General features: G+C 37.0%; 1 protein-coding gene across 2 annotated transcripts in view; it reads right to left on the bottom strand.

Annotated features, from left to right (window-relative positions):
- The window catches only part of astn2 (astrotactin 2), a 649,131-nt gene that overhangs the window by 270,803 nt on the left and 360,541 nt on the right, over positions 1-17,787 (bottom strand). The gene's annotated exons all lie outside the window — the stretch shown is intronic.

Here is a 17,787-nt window from a genome sequence, read left to right as displayed (position 1 = left end):
CTTCGTGTTTTATAACCCGGGAAACCAGGTGATCGGAAAGCTAAAAAGATCCCTCGGTATGCTGGGCTGCAGGAAGGCTTTGTCAGCGTAATACATGTTGCCATTTAGCACTCACTTTCAAGTTAATGTGCCTCAAAAAGTAAAATCAATAGGCAAAGATGACTGAAGCGTATCATGTATTTCTTCCTCAAGGGAATGTTCTCTTTTTGCCATTTGTAATATCGTGCAGCGGCTTTAGAAAGCTATGGGCTTGACCGCCATTATAGAGTGAATAAGTGGCAATGAGGCATGATAAAGAGCTATTCTGTCATTTTATAGTAAGGACTTACATTTTCAAAGAGTTAGTCCTAAAGTCAGTAGGCTTTCAGAGTGTGAGCACTATGCAACGTACTGTATATAAAGCTGTTTGGAACTATAATGCCCCCTGTGCATACAGTAGGTATGGACAATCCATTAAACCAAAGTGGAATAAACTGTCGAGTTATAAATTCATGGCTGTTGGATGATTTTCACAGATTAAATTAAGTTCACTTAAGTATCCCCTGGGAAAGTGGACTTGAACTCTAGGGAAATTCAGATCTTCAAATCATCTGTGCTGGAAATGCTGTGTTAGAGCTCAAGATGTTCATTTACGACAAACCTATCTAAAGCATAAATAACACATCCAGGTGCTTGTGTATAGATTCTTTGCCCCTAAAACTGAACATATCCTCTTTAGGAGAAACAGAAGCACTTACATTTTCTTTTGCTTGATCTTTTTCTATTCCTTTTTTGAATAGAAACGAGTGGGCAAAGTTGAAAGAAGCATACCTTTCTTGCTTAAACCAGTGAGACACTGGTTTGAGGTTAAATCCGCTTGAGAAATAGATCTCCCAAAGGACAGAGTGCATGATATGAATATCACATACAGCAACACTGCAGTTCCTTAAAAAGAAATTCACTGCACCTGTTCTGGATAGGCAATAAATTAGCCTTTACTATAAACATCTGCGAAATGGCAAGCTGATGAAAACTGCACAAAAGGTTTTAAATTTTAACACTCATCTTTCTTTTGTCCTCATATTTAAGACCATTTAAAATTCTTTTTGAAGCACTGCTTAGAAGAAAACATGAATAGCACAGCAAATGCTGATGGGCAAGGGAGCTTCACAGAGAATAATTGAACACTTTGGATAGTCCTTTTCTCATCTCACAATAAGGAAAATGTACACACCCGGCTTCATTCAAGGTTCTTATGCCATAAGGTTCACATTATACATTTATAATCCTAAGGAAATAGTGCACCTTATAATTATAGAAGCTTCTGTAAATAAACTCCACTGTATCTAAATATATTCAAATGCATATTGTAGTTATTACAGACACTGCAAATGATCTAAAACATTGTAGCTACAGTACCTACTCAAAAAGAAATTCCATGCCTGCAGGAACACTGTCTTTCTGTTCTTTCATGTACAATTCTTTGTTTCTGTGATGAATGGCATTGCTGGTAGATGTGAACAACTCTAGATTTGCAGACAGAACTCCGGGGTCCTCTGAGATTTTTCAAGAAATCCACAGAAAAGCCCAGGGAGTTGTTTTTTTTAATGAGTCAAGATGTTAACAATATGTCTAAAGATATATTTTTTTAATTACATACAATACCAATGTAATGTAGAATCATCAACAGTACTTTATGCATTAACAATCCCTATACCTACTGTATGGATGGTGACAATCACTCATAGATCAATGGTGCCGCAATGTTCTTGTGCTGGGACACTGGCATCTGATTGGATATTGCGTTATTGTTATAAAAAACAAAAAGAAGCCTCTTCCTAATTTACACACCAATCTTAAGGCAAGAGAGGTCCACTGATAAGAATTTGTTGAACAGTGGCAAGCAGTAGGGTGTATGATGCTTCTTTGTTAACATGCACAAATTAACAAAAATTGACACCCAATGTTGTCCTGTCAAGGTACATTTTCCAAAAATAAACAATGAGGAATCTCACACCTGCGTCAACCGTTTTAATCTCTGCAGTGATGAACATGAGATTCAGCTCCAACTGGAGGAGAGGTATGTCCCTCACTCTTGTCATCACAAGCCTCCGCAAACCTGGAAAAATGCAGGGGCTACAGTTGTGCCAGGAACTGAAAGAGCCCTGACAAACTATTCCCAACCATGGGGAATTCCAGTTACAGTCAGCTTGTGACATGACCCAGGTCACACAATGTTGGGATGATGGAGCAAAACCTGCAATTGGAGCAAACTCACTTGGAAGCCCTTGTGTCTGTACTTTTAAAATATAATATACAGTACATACTCTATGAATTGGCTACATTACTCTGCTCTCCTCCCCACTGATAGCTGATGTGTGGTGAGCGTTCTGGCGCACTATGGCTGCCGTCGCATCATCCAGGTGGATGCTGCACATTGGTGGTGGTGGAGGGGAGTCCCCATTACCTGTAAAGCGCTTTGAGTGGAGTGTCCAGAAAAGCGCTACTGTATATAAGTGTAAGCAATTATTATAATTATTATTATTACATATTTAGTTTTTAAAGCATTCTATACAGTACACACACCAGTACCTTTATCAGGCAAACATATATGTTTCTATTCTGTCTATAGGCATTTTCTACTTTCAAATTCTTTTGTTTTTATTGTACAATCACCTTTTGAGATATCATAGTCAAAATAAAGTAAAAGGTAAAATTTTCGGCTGTTGCCTTCTTCAAGAGTTGACACCTGAAGAAGGCTTCACAGCCGAAAAGAGCCTCTTTTCTTTCCTTTACCTATTCCTTTGTAGCCCATGCATGCTGACACAGCTACCTATTTGGATACAGTCAAACCAAACACAGTAACTTCATTGAATTTTCTTTTTAACAAAAGGCTCAAGTCTGTGCCTGGACCAATAATTGCTGTCTTTAAGAGGCCAGAATAGTCCTGATATATAAATCAATTTGGCGCCCTCAAGGGCTGCAAGTTATGGGCTCATATTTCAAATAATTTGAGGACATTATTGGACCATCTTCCTGGGGCTGATCTTTCTGAATTGGGGTATTGTGCCTAATGCTCCTATAGCACTTTAACAGTAATTGAGTGAACATCATATTGTCTCGGTGGAACACCACTGCATCAGGGTCTGATACATACGTTTTACATATTGATGAGGAATGCATAGATAGAAAAATCGCTGAACTGAAAAGCAGTAACCATAGCTGTTTACAGACATTCCCCTGTGTATATCTCATTTAAGAAGTCATTGTTAACGTACATTTTAACCAGGAACTGAAATGAAAAAGGGTAATGTTCATTCATGATGTCTTTTATCTGCAGCATTTTCTTTTGAAAACATGCTGAGCTATATTTACCAATCTTTCCTGTCGGATGGCTCCATCCATAAGCTCCTACAGGTATGACTGTATGGGGCTAAAGATAGCCAAGGAGGCATTGTCGAAAAAATGTTAGGGACATGCTAGATAAAACAGACTTTATGATTAAATGGATTTCAAGTGCAAATGATATTTTTGCCATATCTGCTATACAATAGTCTGTTTTTTATATATATTTTGTCACTTCCCTCCTGTTCCATTTGAAGTAAAGTTCCTACAGGTTCAGACATTAAGCAGGTCCAGATCTTTCAGTCAGGTATAATATCTGCTTTCACAATGGGCAAAGATAATTCTGTCTGATCAGTAGGAGGTCATTCTGCAAATGGGGGATAGGATTCTGTATTAAATGTTTTAAACACAAAGGAAAAGACTCTATACTGTACATAATACATAATGTTGACTCTCTACCTATACAATGACTGTAAATACAATTAAAATGATTTGAGTGTTTTCAATGCTTTGAATAATATGATGAAATGTGTTTAGATCAGAAGTGCTTCAGTGTCTTTTCAACAATAGTTTACCTTAAAGAAAACTGAAAATGAATTGAGAAATACCTTGCAGAGATCAATAGATATATATATATACTGTAGATACTGTAGATGATCAATCAAAGTTGCTAGCTAGTTATAAAACAGTGTTATAATGACATACTGTATCTGCTACAACTGCATGAGCCAATTTAATGTGGCATTTGAAAAACAAGAGTGTTGTGCACCAATTAACATGACTGTGGTGATAAATTCAGAATCCCAGAAGAAGAATTTATAGCTCAAGGTTTACTGCCAGGTTAGTTCAGGGCCATCAAAGTTAATGCCTTTCAATATGCTAAGGCGAGTGGTGTGAAGGAGGAATGCTTTGTCTGCTTCAGTGTTAACACAGAAAAGAAAAGTTTGTTTTTGGAACAAAAAAGATTGAAATGTCTAATATTTTCTTATTTTAAGTTCAACAGTGTTTCCTACATTGTTTACAACCAAAACTTAAAAGGGAAGACTAAGAATAAACAAGGAAAAATAGGTTTCTTCAAAAAGACGTCCTGAAGTCTGTCATTATTTTTTTCACTTTTATCGTTCGAGGTAGTACACGGAGAATAGAAGCTCTTTTACAAATAAGACCTACAGTAGCCAGTCTTACTGTTATATTAACATAATGTGGTTACTTTGTGTTTTATGAACAAGCTGTTGCTATGAAGGGGATATAAATATTTCACATTAGAAAACAGAACTGTTAAAAAATTGTTAATTATATTATATTATATATATTTATTGTCAGTCAAGACAAAAATCGAAGGTTTGGTTAAATACCACGTGTTACTGTACATCTGACACAAACCTAGCATAGTGTCAATCTAAAAGGAAAACTGGCTTCAGACCTAAAACTTGGGAAATAAAATCACCTTTCCAATGGAAAACGATCCAAAGCTACAATTCAGTGGTTTAAAAAGTAAAATTTGAATGTCCTTGAACGGCCTAGTCCTGATTTGAATGCTATTGAATTTGTGGAAAGAATTGAACATGTATCAATTGAAACGTAATTGAAAAAGAGAAGTCTAAGCAATTTGCGTGAGTTTGAGTGAATCTGCCAAGAAAAATTATCAAAAACTACACCAGGCAAGTATAAAAAGTTGGTACTTACACAAAATATTTTGTGACAAAAGTGCTTCCACCACATATTGAGATCATATGTCCGAATACTTATGTAATCAATATATATTTTTTTTTTACTTTCGTTTTAGCTAACATTTATCGTAATTTATCTTACCCTCAAATGTCTTCAGCTGAGCCTCCAGTTTTGAATAAAATATTTAAAAAGATGAGTATACATCATTTTGTAGTCACACAAAATGTAACACCAGAAGAAGGGTCTGAATACTTTTAACAGGAGTTTGGGAGTGTTTTCTTCTAATGCTATAATACTACTCTCAATAAGACACATGGTACATCAATCTGAAAGGGTTTCAAATTTCAAAGCTCCTTGGGAGCAAATTCCCTGTCCTAATTTACTGCATCCACCACCAACTGAATCATTTGTAAAATGTAATTTAAACAATCCCTCCAATATGACACACTTTATTTTCCAAAGATATAATGTCTCAGGCATGCAACAGTGATTTTTTTTTTGCTCAATGAAATGCATACAATCTAAAAATGTAGAACTGACTCTACCCTCTTAATTAGCCTGTGCTGAAATATGAACCCATATTCTATGCATGCTGAATAGAACTGTCAACGAAATTACATTTTTTGATTAAACGCTTTTCAGTTGGGCTGCAAATGGGATTGTGAGTTGTTAATTATTGTCAAAGATCTGCAAGATGTTTGCTAACGAGGCAGTCAATCTCTCCCTGGCACGGTTGGAATATTAATATCATCACTGGGGGTATTGGGGGAAATATGATGCTGAAAAATATGGGTGTTGCAAACAGCTGGCTATTAAACTTGTCACGTCTTAGAGTAGCAATCAAGGTAATAAAATTAAAATATGCTCTGCTAGATAAATTTAACGTTTCTAGGGAATTACAGTAGCATGTCTGGCCAAAACCTGCTAATATTTAACATTTCATATATCCACTGTTTCAAAGTATAAAAAAATTAAACCAGACACCTCTTTTGGCTCATTACTTGTGAATACTGAAGTTTGCAGGCACAACCCTGTAAAAATTGAACATGTTGACCTTGACTGCGTTTTCTGTGGTGAAATATTTACCAACGGTTGTCGACAGAGGTGCATTTTATTGAGTTCGCATTCTGGCTGTGCATGTGAGCATCACCAATCTGTTCAAGATAGGCAATTTAAACCCTACGGAAAAGGTGTGTTTATCAAAATCAATCTATGCAGACAGTACTAACATAACACTATAGTGTCTCCATCGGTATACAAATCCACACACCCAAACAGTAAGTTGGTCAAGTGAACATCAAAAAATATTTCTAAAGCTCTGTTTAACTTTTAAGATGGTATTGTGTCTCAGTGGGGTATGGTTGCTTGTATCTGTTGATGGCAAGTATTTGTTTGTGGTTTTGATTAACTGTGAAATTTAAGTTCTGATCTTGTCAATACAGTAAATAGCAAGACCAACTACCAGATTTTTTGTGCTTGAGAGGGAGCAAAAGAGCAATGTTATTTGAGAGTCCTTTGTATGTTAAAGCTTATTTAAACCATACTGTAACCTCATAAAACTTGTCTTGAATATTTATTTGTTTGAACCAGGTTAAAGGCAGGAATTGGGGAACTTTAACCCTGTAGAAATTCAAAACCAAGTTTTGGATAAAACCATGAAAACATGGTTAACACCTGTGCTCTTGGGAAAAGTACCAGAGGATTGGCATCACAACTGAATGGCAGCACAACTCTTGGTAAGTTAAGATTGCTGCCTACAAGTCCACCAAGCCACTGGCAACAAATTTATTTTTTTCAATGTCTCCCATCCATGCACTAAAAGATGCAACCTTGCTGAGCTTCTGAGTTCTGATGAGTTCTGGCTTCATGGAATTCTAACTACTTTAAAGCAGAAACTGGACACAATTGCATTATTACAAAACATATAAGAACACGTTTTCTTATAAACATTAACTGATATCACCACTGAAAATATCAGCATTTTAATACATATTGTAATGGATTTGGGTTCTTGGACTTGTGCCCTCGCTGCTCCCACCCCTGTTTGTTCCTCACTGCATGGGGGCGAACCCGGGTCTCTGGTGTTGTTCCAACAGGGGTCTTGCCGGTGGAGCTAAAGAAGACCCCTGTTGAGCAATGCCGGAGACCCGGGTTCGTGCCCATGTGGTGAGGGACAAACAGGGACGAGAGCGGTGAGGGCAGAAGCCCGAGAACCTGAATCCATTACATTGGTGTCAGAGCGGGATGGGACTGCCCTTCGCCGGGGATGGCGAATTAAGCGGGGGAGAGTTTTAACAAATATGCCCCTGCGCATAACAGGGATCTATCTTGGCTGCCCTGGATGAGGAAGGTGTTCTTTAGCTCAGCCGACAAGACCCATGTTGAGCGATGCTGCAGACCCTGGTTCGCGCCCATGTGGTGAGGGATGAACTGAGGAAGGAGCAGCTAAGGGCACAAGTCTGAGAACCCGAATCCATTACAGTATTAATGTATTGTACGACTTAATTTAACTATTAATTTAGATGGAGTTCTTAATAACAGGAACAGAGGATATCTTACGACAATAAAATTCAGGGAGCACCTGATCAGTATCAACTGTTGAATTTCTCAAGCATGTGTGAAGTTAGGCAATTATATGTTTAATTAAAATATAGCACTTAATCTATGAAAAAACATTTAAAATGAAAAATCACCTGTCTTCAATATTGTATTGTGTTAGCTTTCTTTGAAATGAGCAAAGGAATCAAGTTGATATTTATTGTGATAAGGGTTTTTACCTTTAAATCTTAACTTTGATTAAGAGGTACTGTATATTTGAAATCACGTACTCAAAATGTGGTATTATATTAACCTTGAAAATTATAAGTTAAAGTTCTATAATTTTTTCACATCTTTAATTTAATGTAGGGATTACACATCAGAGTGAATTACTTTAATTATCTTGTGCAAAATAATGAATATTTGAATTGATATTAAAGTCTTGAACAAGAAATGTAATGTTCATCCTGGAACTAAAATGAATGAATTTAAGCTCTCTACAATTATAACAAAATGCAATTAATAGTTTTACATGCTTCATGTTTTTTTATATACATTTATGCAATTATTTTATGTAAATGAGTAGTTATTCAGGTTGCAAGGTTTTGTATGTGGAACTATACAGAATTAATCTTTTTTAATGGTTTTCATTTTAATTTGCTCTAATAATTTATCTTTTTGAAGCTTTGATACATTTTCTTTGCTGTCAATCCCCTTCACAAACGCCACTGACAAGCAGACCGACAAAACTAGACAGAGAGAAAATTTGAAATAAATATCACAAGTATTAAACCATACAGTACGTCTCTTGCTCCCATTTTTTAGTTAATGATGATGAGCCTACTGTTGGGCTCTCTTTGAAGGCTGAATTAACAGACTAAACAGGTCCCGAAACACCCAAAGATTACTGTATATTTCAGCATTTAGCTTATATCATAAACTGAAAAACATTTCAGAATATACTGTAATTAAAAGAGCCCTGTACTTCGTACAATATTTTATAAGAATATTTATAGAAAATTATATTTTTTATAATGCAAAAAATAGCTGTTGCTGTGATACAAAGCTAAGAGGAAGTAACTTCTGAGAAACATACATTTTTCAGGTACAGAATATGATGTTTAAAGCTGTTATACATTAATTTCTAATTGGTTAAAATACACAGGATAAAGCAACGTTTGTAAAGCAAACAATACTGGCTTAAGAGTTCAGATATATTCACCTACACATTTGATCTTTCATTGCCCTGGTGCTTCAAAGAAAATCCATTTCAAATCTTTAGACCATGAGCTATTCAAAGCTGCTTTTCTGCAGCATTTATTGTGACAGATACCCAGGCAGGTCCTTTCAGAACAAAATCCACTCTCAGTACTTTTTACTGCTGAAAAAGCAGTGTTTAGCAGGTGTACTTTATCTCATTTATTGCATTGGTGGGGTATCATGTTATATACTGTATTTACAATGTGGCCCCACATGTTACACTGTTCAGGTGAAACAAAGACGACCTCACAGTCAGTTCCAAGAAAGGAAACAAACCAGAGCTGTAAAATTCTGAAAATAATAACTTATAAGTGACCATTTTTAAATCTGAAATAAGGTAGCTAGCAGAAATAAAAAGAAAATTACATCAGCTTAAGGGTTTAAAAAAACAAGTATGTTTGTCTTTAATTAGATTTATAAGTAAATTAAAATTGAAATCACAGACATGATTTCATTATCTCTCATACATAAACAATTGGTTGAGACATTATACAGAACAGAGCAGTATAGCTAGACCAGACTATTCTATTATTACAATTATTCCATCCTTCGTTTGGAAGAGAGATTCCATCTACCCCAGATGTAAAGACTATAACAAAAAGGTTTTGTTCAATTTCAAATGCCAAAGATACCCTTAATTAGCCTCATGTGTTGAACTAATTAATTCTTAACCAACAACAGAATCATTTTGAGGCATTTGTACTGTATGAAAACTAAAATCACCAAGGTGATTCCATCATTTTGTAACAGCCATATAGAGCATTATGTATTACAGAAAGAAATGTGTATATATACTGTATATTACATGCATATAGAGTACCTACTATATATTATGTATAAATACAGTATATCATATTACTTAACTCATGTTTCACAGCAACATGTTCTGTGTTTAAATGTACTTATTTTTCTCACAATTCCTTAGGCTTTTTTGTTCGTCATTGATCCTGCCCAGATGAAAAGAAATGATTAGAGGAGAGAATACGCAATCATATTTTCAAATGAGAGAAGTTGACCCCCATTTACATTAATGATCTCAGTCACTCATGTAACTATGTATTTATATGGAATTTTAATGTGGGAGGTTGATGACTTGGAGATCAGAGTTATGATCTACAGCTTCACATAGAAACAGCTCTACAGAAGAAAGCAATTATTTATGCCCTCCTCCTCATGCTTCTATGAAGCTGAGTTTCCATCACAAAAATTGATGTCTGACCTAGTGATTTACTTTTAATGTCTGGATTAAGGATGCTAGCCTTGCTCTTCCTAGCCAGTTTTCTGCAGATCTTACCTTTACATCCTCTGGACCTGTTTGCTCTGTTATTTCAGCCTTTAAAGGAAGCCCACCAGTAGGCTCATCATCATTGACTAAACAATATGGGAGTAATAGACTTTCCTTCTTTTTTCTAGTTAACCCTTGGGACAGCTACTTCTAAATGGCAGTCCCTCTTTCCTTACCTAATTCTACCTGACTGGGAACAATTATATCCTTAGTGACCACTCCCTCATCTTAATAAGGGCTTGCACTTTTTTTCATTACTTATGGTTGCGTCCTCAAATTGGTCAAGGTGCTGGGAAGAGCTGCTACATTGCACAATATCATTCTCACTAAAATAGTGTCCCATCTCCTTCCCAGATTACAGTCCATCTTGTCTGGTTATCAGCTGTTCGAACACGGAAGCCTCTTGTACATGCACTCAAGGATTTCTTGAGCCCACTGGTATACTCTTATCCTATTGACCTTCTGCTGGACTGCAACCAAATGTATAAAAACTTTCATATCATTCTTTGCAGGGGACATTGTGTGTTTTCCTAACAGTCACTGTTACAGATCCTTCCATAGTGATCCATACTTTGCCACCACAAGTGACAAATCAACCCTTACGGTTGCAAGCCCAAGGATATGTTCTACAGCTCTGAACAGTTATATCTTTTCAGGATCTATCTTCTCCCACTCCTTAATACTTCCTTGTAGCTGGGCACTGCCGAAAAGCCAGATGTTTGCCATGGTCTAACTGAACCTTGTTTTCTCTCACAGATCTTCTAATCCTTTGTTATCCAGACTGTGTCTGCTTCTCCTTCAGTTCCATATGATCTGTTTTGTCTGACGTAAAAAAAGCTGAACAATAGACTGGTTTTAGAGGCAAAACAACATGATAATACATGGTTTCCTTTAGGATGCTTTCAACTTTGCTTTCTAGTCTGCTGAAGCCATCTAACAGATATAAACTCTTACCACAGTAAGTAAAAAGTAAGAAAGAAAATCCAACAGTTTACATTGCACATAGAAGATAATTTGATCAAAATGCAAGTCCATTCAAAAGAACTTCTATAGCTTGCATTTAGGTGCATACCATTACTATACAGTTTAAAATGAACTGAAAATGTAATGTTGTGGTGATTTTTAATGTCAAGTAAAATGTTAGGGTCTTAGCTCTTTCAGTATAAATAGTTTATAAAACATCTATTTGCTGAAACACACCATTGACATCTACTTCACATAGCATGTAAAATTATCATTTAAAATAAAAAGCAATTTCATTAACTGTGAAAGGGAAAAAAGAATTTAGCACTTTGCAACAACTCCAGCAAAAGATATTAAAATACCTGTCTTGAGGATATTGAATCTGGGTGAGGGAAAAAAAAGCTTGAAAATGTTTGCACTGCAAAATAAAGACATTGGAACTCAGTAGGGGAGTCAATGGTGATGTGTTTACGAACCAGTTTCATCTTCATCTGAATGGTTTCTGCATCTTTATCATCAATCGCCAAACGAGAAACAAAGAGCATCCTGGGGTGTCTGAGGACACCTGCTGTTGTAAAGTTTGTTTCCACAGCAGTAGAATGACTTATTAAACCAGCCCCTCTTAGTCATTTTCAATCCATCCAAACTGCTGTGCAGCCCTGCCGCTGTGTTCTTGTAAGGTCTGAGTAATTTATGTCCATGATGCTTCATGTAAATGTTCAATATACGTGTCACCCATTTTTAAATACAGTAACATTGCTTCAGCTGCCAAAAGGACAAACTGAAATCAGGTCATATTCAAGCCAAATGCCTCATGCAAAAATTCATTGTTTATTTAAAGATAAACGAAACGTTTGCTTACATACAAATCATGACAGGTTAGATTGTTTCTTAGTGCTTACTAGGGCTGGAACTCTTAAAGTGGTTAGCTAATTTACTTGGGTTAGCAGTGCTGCTCTCTTCACAGTGGATGTTAAATTGGGTTTTAGTGATGTGTACTATTAAAGGACTTTAATTTAGGGGCAAACACATTATCAATAAAGCATTGTTTTCAGGTCAGGAGATCCAATAGTTTGCCAATGTAAAATTAATATCAAGAAAACAACAGCTAGTTCAAAGTTTTTTCCAGTACGTGGTATGCTTTGACAGTACAAAATGTTATTACTCCATTTTTGTATTGACATAGACTTTATTAAATTCTTAATTTAATCGTTTAGAGGGAAAAAAATTCTGAGGACTACTGTATAGTCAAATTAACAAACTTAAAAGAGAATATTTGTACGTACGTATACAATGATTACTGGTGTCACACCTATAATATCCAAGAGGAGAGATTAGACCTTGATATTTTCTGTGATACAGTATCTTAGTTAAAATCTATAAGTTGTTGCAGGTTTACAACTAGTAGGCTAAATTAGTGACGCAGTATTTTATAAGTCCACTGAACCCACAACACCCTTCTGATCTGCAGAGTAATGGGCTAGTGGAGCACTTTGATCTCACTCCGGCCATATGGCTTGCCACTCTGACCACACTCCACCAGCAGGACTGGGACTGTCAACCCTCTGGCCCTGCCGGTGCATCCAACAGCATTGCAGGAGTTCACTGGTTACACTGCAGCAGCCCTCATGTTTGGCAGAGAGCTCTGAGCCCCTCTAGACGTGGCATTAAGTGTGGCATCCAGTGGAAATAATTAGCCAAGTACAGACCCCTACTCTCTGGTGGTCTTCCAGAGAAGGATGGAGAGCCCACCACTTCATGATTGAGATCCGTACTGATGGGGAGGTTCAGCAGAAGAGGTACTGTAACCTAGAGGCTAAGGGGCAGTCCTTTGGACTAGGTAATGAGGTGTGGGTGTACTGTCCCAGCCATAAGAAGGGGCTGTGCCCCAAGTTAGGCCCTTCTTGAGAGAGACCCTGTACTGTGCTGGTGAGATTGTTGGAGGTGGTGTACTGGGTCCACCTGTGCACAAGAAACAGGAGTGATCCACTAGAATCGGTTGCCGACCTGCCAAGCTCGACCAGACCCAACCCAGAAACCTTGAGGGGAGGACGCCAAGGAAGAGGAGTTGAAGCCCCCCAGTGAGGCCATGTAGAGGGGACCACCTGACCAGCACACTGCTGTCAGACCCCAAACCATTCCTAAAAAGATACTCAGGGAGTGCGATTGGCAGTGTAGTGGTCGCCGTTTCCTTGCCAAACATTTGGCAGGGAGACACACTGGGGGTATACTATCTTCAGGAAAGGCAGGGGGATGCTTAAGGAGAGTGGTGCACTTTGTGTGGTGCTAGCTCCAGAACTGCCCAGCAGCTACTTTTTTATTGTCGGTGACAAGTTTGGTTTGGGAATAGCCCTTTCTGTATATCAAAAGTGCATTAAACGTTCTCTTCATACATCACACTGTTAACAGCAATCACCAACACTACAGTTCACAATCATAAAAGGATTCAGAAGTTTAGAGCAAGGACATAATACAGAGATGGAGAAAATGAAAGCAGCCTGGGTATGAGCTATGGCACATCTCACAATGAATGGTGATTGGCTTCAATGCAAGCTGGTTTTCAGACAAATGGGTACTGAAAGCACATTTCATGTTTTTCTAATGGAGATTCATTTTACATATTCACCCAACAGAAAACTTCATTCATATTAAACAATTAGGGAGCCTTGAAAGTTTAAACTTTAGCTTTTTGAGAGGTTATTTTCCATTTCTGTTCTCAGAAGCTGGCTAGACTTAGGTTTTTCACTATGAGAGAAATTGACTGCAAAAAGAAAACAATGGCCGACTGCTTTGAGCAAAGTAGTGTTAGCATGTATGTTTTTACTAAGGGAGTTTACAATACCCCCATCAATATTTTATTACATCATATCATTGCAAAGCATGTTTTGCATTAGGCTTCAAATCAACCACTGAGTAGGAAATAAAATTGGGCAAGAGATACAGTATAAGTGCATGAGTATTAAGAGAATCTACTTTTTTGAAATAAAAATTCTGCAGGCATGCTTTATACTCAGTGTAAAATATGGCTTACGCTGCACAGAACAGTTGCAGTATAAACCCTCCAAATCATAAATCCATCCTGTGCTGATCATCCATGCTGTTCCTCAGTTATTAATGGTCTCTCATTCTAAAAGCTTTCCTGTTCTTCTACAGCTTCAAGACTCTCCTCTCTGAAGATGTGGGCTAAACTACAGAGCGCTGTTGCCCTGACCTTGCCTGTCACCACTGTGATAAAGTGAACCAATATCTCAAGTGACTTCTAAGTTCCTCTAGATACCCATGCGACTCACCCCATTGTTTTAATCCAAGCATTCAAGAGCTGAGATTATAACAGGCACTGTCTATGGCAAAGAGGCACAGAATCTCATTAGAACAAAGGCGCTCTGTGTTGCTTGAGCTGTCAATGTGACAAGAAAACACAACTGCAATATCATCCAATTGTTAAGACTAGGAAGGGACTATGGCACTATAGCTAATTTAAAAGAGAATATTTGTAACTTTAGTATGTGGAAAATTGGCATCTAAGAATGTTAACTTTATTGAAATATTCTTATTAACTAGATAAATTCTACTTATTTTAAAGTACTAAAGCACAGTCTACAAACAGACAGTCAAAAGAAAACATTTAACAAGACTCAAAAACACAGATGGCTCATAGTACCACCTGGCAGAGAGATCATTTCCAAGGAGTCAATAATGAATAATTGTGAGCATTAGCAACCAACTTGGTAAGACATCATTTTCTGCAGAGCAGTCTTTTATGACTAGCCCAGACCTCTCTCTGCTTCCGTGTCAATGTCGGTACTTCTCACTTATCAAACAGATGCTGTGTGTTCATGGAGCCTGACTGGCATTAGTTGTTTATTTATGGTGGTTAACACTAGAGCACATATCCTGACAGCCTGCCCCTGCAGAGCACTAGCCTGGAATGCCAGCAAGGTCAGCTTCCTTCAGCATTAAAAGAACAGTGTTTGTCCCGTCTCATATCTCTTTCATAGCGTCTCACTCACTTCCCAATTGTGAGTATTGTGGATTTATTCTCCTTTGTTTTTGCTCTTCAGATCATGGGTCCCACAACACAGGGTCCATTGCAGGTCTACATCAGTTGCTACAAGTGGGAGTCTGTAGCACTCCTGCCCAGACTATCACAATCGCATCTTAACATTGATCGGTCAGTTGTACAGCAGAATATTCCAAATGCTGTTTATGTCTGCACCACACTCTCTGACATCCTTGTTTTGCAATTAAAGAGGATTTGGATCCACTGTTGGTGACTCCATCCGATAAAGGGTTAAGTTGCTTTTGATGCTCAGTGTACGGTACTGTATGTATACATGATACAGTGTATAAACAGCGATTTGAATGACAAACAGAACTGTATTCTCTGCTGTTGTAATCCAAGATAAAAGAATAATAAAGGTTGTCATTGAAAAATGCAACCTGGACCACAAGTTATTTTTGAAGTGACACACATCCTCCTTTCCATTTGCTGCTGTAGCACACCTTTGCTTTTGTTTTGTATTTATTTTGAATTTCACAACAGACCTCCAATGTCCTTATCTGATTCCAGGGTTCAATTCTGTCCTCAGGCCTGTTTACAGGTTCCCTTTGCGTTTGTGTTTTTTTTTCCAGTTTATTGCCCATTCCAATTACAGCTGTGTTTAACTCCTGGCCTCTTGACCCAGAGGTGGACTGACAACTAGGTTGCCCTGTTTGGGACAGGCTCTGATTTGATGGGACAGTCACCAGTATATGGGTCTTGTAATAATGGATATATGCCCTGCAGATGTGGCATACTACTCCAGTGGATCCCAGCCCTGGTCCTTGAGAGACACTATGTCTGCTGGTTTTCATTTAGATATTTAAAACCCCAACCCTAAAAAATAACTTTATTGACATGCTTACCTGTTTAGGCTCATTTAACTTGTTTATTTGGTCAGCTCCTTAGTGTAAAAATTACCCTTCAGGACACAGAACTTTACACATACTCTCAACTAGCTGTTTAGTAATTTCTGGCTAATGTGCATAAACTAGTTGATCCGTTTATGATGAAGAAACACAGATGGGAATGACACTATCAGTATTTTTTTTTCCTTCCATAGAGGTCTATTTTGTTATGTTTCAGGCAACACACCTGAATGAGGGCGGTTGTGATGCTTCTGAAATTGGTTGATAACAATTGCACATCCCATTTGACCTTTAAAGAAATTTAAAATTTACAAATATGCCCCAAAATAAACAATACTACATTAGTTGTTGTCTTTTTTTTTCTTTTGGTGGCCTCTATACCAATACTGTTGATAAGGTATTTCTTAGTATTTATTTCATATTTCTTTCTGGGTGGAATTATCACTCAGATATTGTATATCTTGTGCTTGTGGTCTGTAGTGCATCGACAAAATGCTGGCCTAGGACTTAAGGTAGGCAAATGTTTATTCTATTCATAAAAAAAGATTAAAATACCACACCTTTAAAATATCGAGTCAAAGGTTACGGGATTAGAATGTGAAAAGGGGGAGGCAATGTTTACACATGCTGTAGAACCATCTTGAGAAAACAATAAGGAACTAGAAAGAGGAGATTTAAATCTGAAAATGGAAAATATCACTGGTGGTCCCTGACAAGTGGCAGGCTCTAAAATCTAACTGCCTGTAATAAACACAGAACTACATTTAAGACATTTACAGTACCCCATTCTACACCTTAAACCAAAGGAATATGACCAAAAATACTGGATTCGATAAATCCTGCTTCATACACTTTCAGAACACTTTTCTTAAATTTCAACGTCAATTCTAGCTTCCCCAAGAAGCTGGTGTTTTACCTCTGACAATACACCTCCAGCACTGGCAAGACAAAAACAGTAATTTATGCTTTTTTAAGTACTCACAGTCAACAATATCAATTAACAAAAGTTAAAATGTGACTTAAAATGGAAAGTACATATCATAAGAGTGGTGGTGCCCAGATAACAAATGGGGATAGTCTTGTAAGGGTAATCAGAATATGCAGCACCCATAGGTGGTTCAGGTGAACTCTACATAAACACAGACACCTTAAACATAGACACCTCATCATATCAGCCAACACTAGCAAGGCTTAAATTGCAAAATAAATAAAAAGTAAAAAGCAGATGCTGATCACTCAGACAGTGACATAAGTGGCATTAGGTTAAACATTTTACTTGATCATAGCATTTTTTCTTTTTACAAAATTACAGATAGAATTGTGTATTCTTTACATTCATACATTTACAGACAAGCGTAGCTGTCATAGTTTAATGCATAGCTTAATGTATAGTTGCCATTCAAGAATATAGACCCACTGTATGATACAGTATACTGTATACTGTACTGTGTAAAACTTTCTTTATTTACTTTTATTTTCTTTATTCTGAGAAACTGATATTAATTGATATACAACTCTAGTGATGCTTAACTGTTCCTATAAATACATGAACACATTATATTATAATAATCATTTGATTAAGGGCCACTTTCTTCTCCACTGTTATTATCTCTGTAATATTTATTCATGAAGCTGTTTGTTCTCACTAGTAGCATCAATTTAAACAAGAATGGCGGATCTCATTAATGGGACATGAACAGCAGTCGTTAATGTAAAATACTGTAGATTGATCACATATTATTTCACAAATCACATTAAAGATAAGATAAAGTCAAATATCAGCAGCTTCATATTGATTATTTTAGTTAGAATTACTAAAAATTTTAAGATGCTTTTTA

This window comes from Lepisosteus platostomus, chromosome 21, assembly GCF_059453375.1.
Source record: "Lepisosteus platostomus isolate fLepPlt1 chromosome 21, fLepPlt1.hap1, whole genome shotgun sequence".
NCBI lineage: Eukaryota > Metazoa > Chordata > Actinopteri > Semionotiformes > Lepisosteidae > Lepisosteus > Lepisosteus platostomus.
Note: the sequence above shows the minus strand (reverse complement) of the source record. Positions and strands in the feature narration are given on the sequence as shown.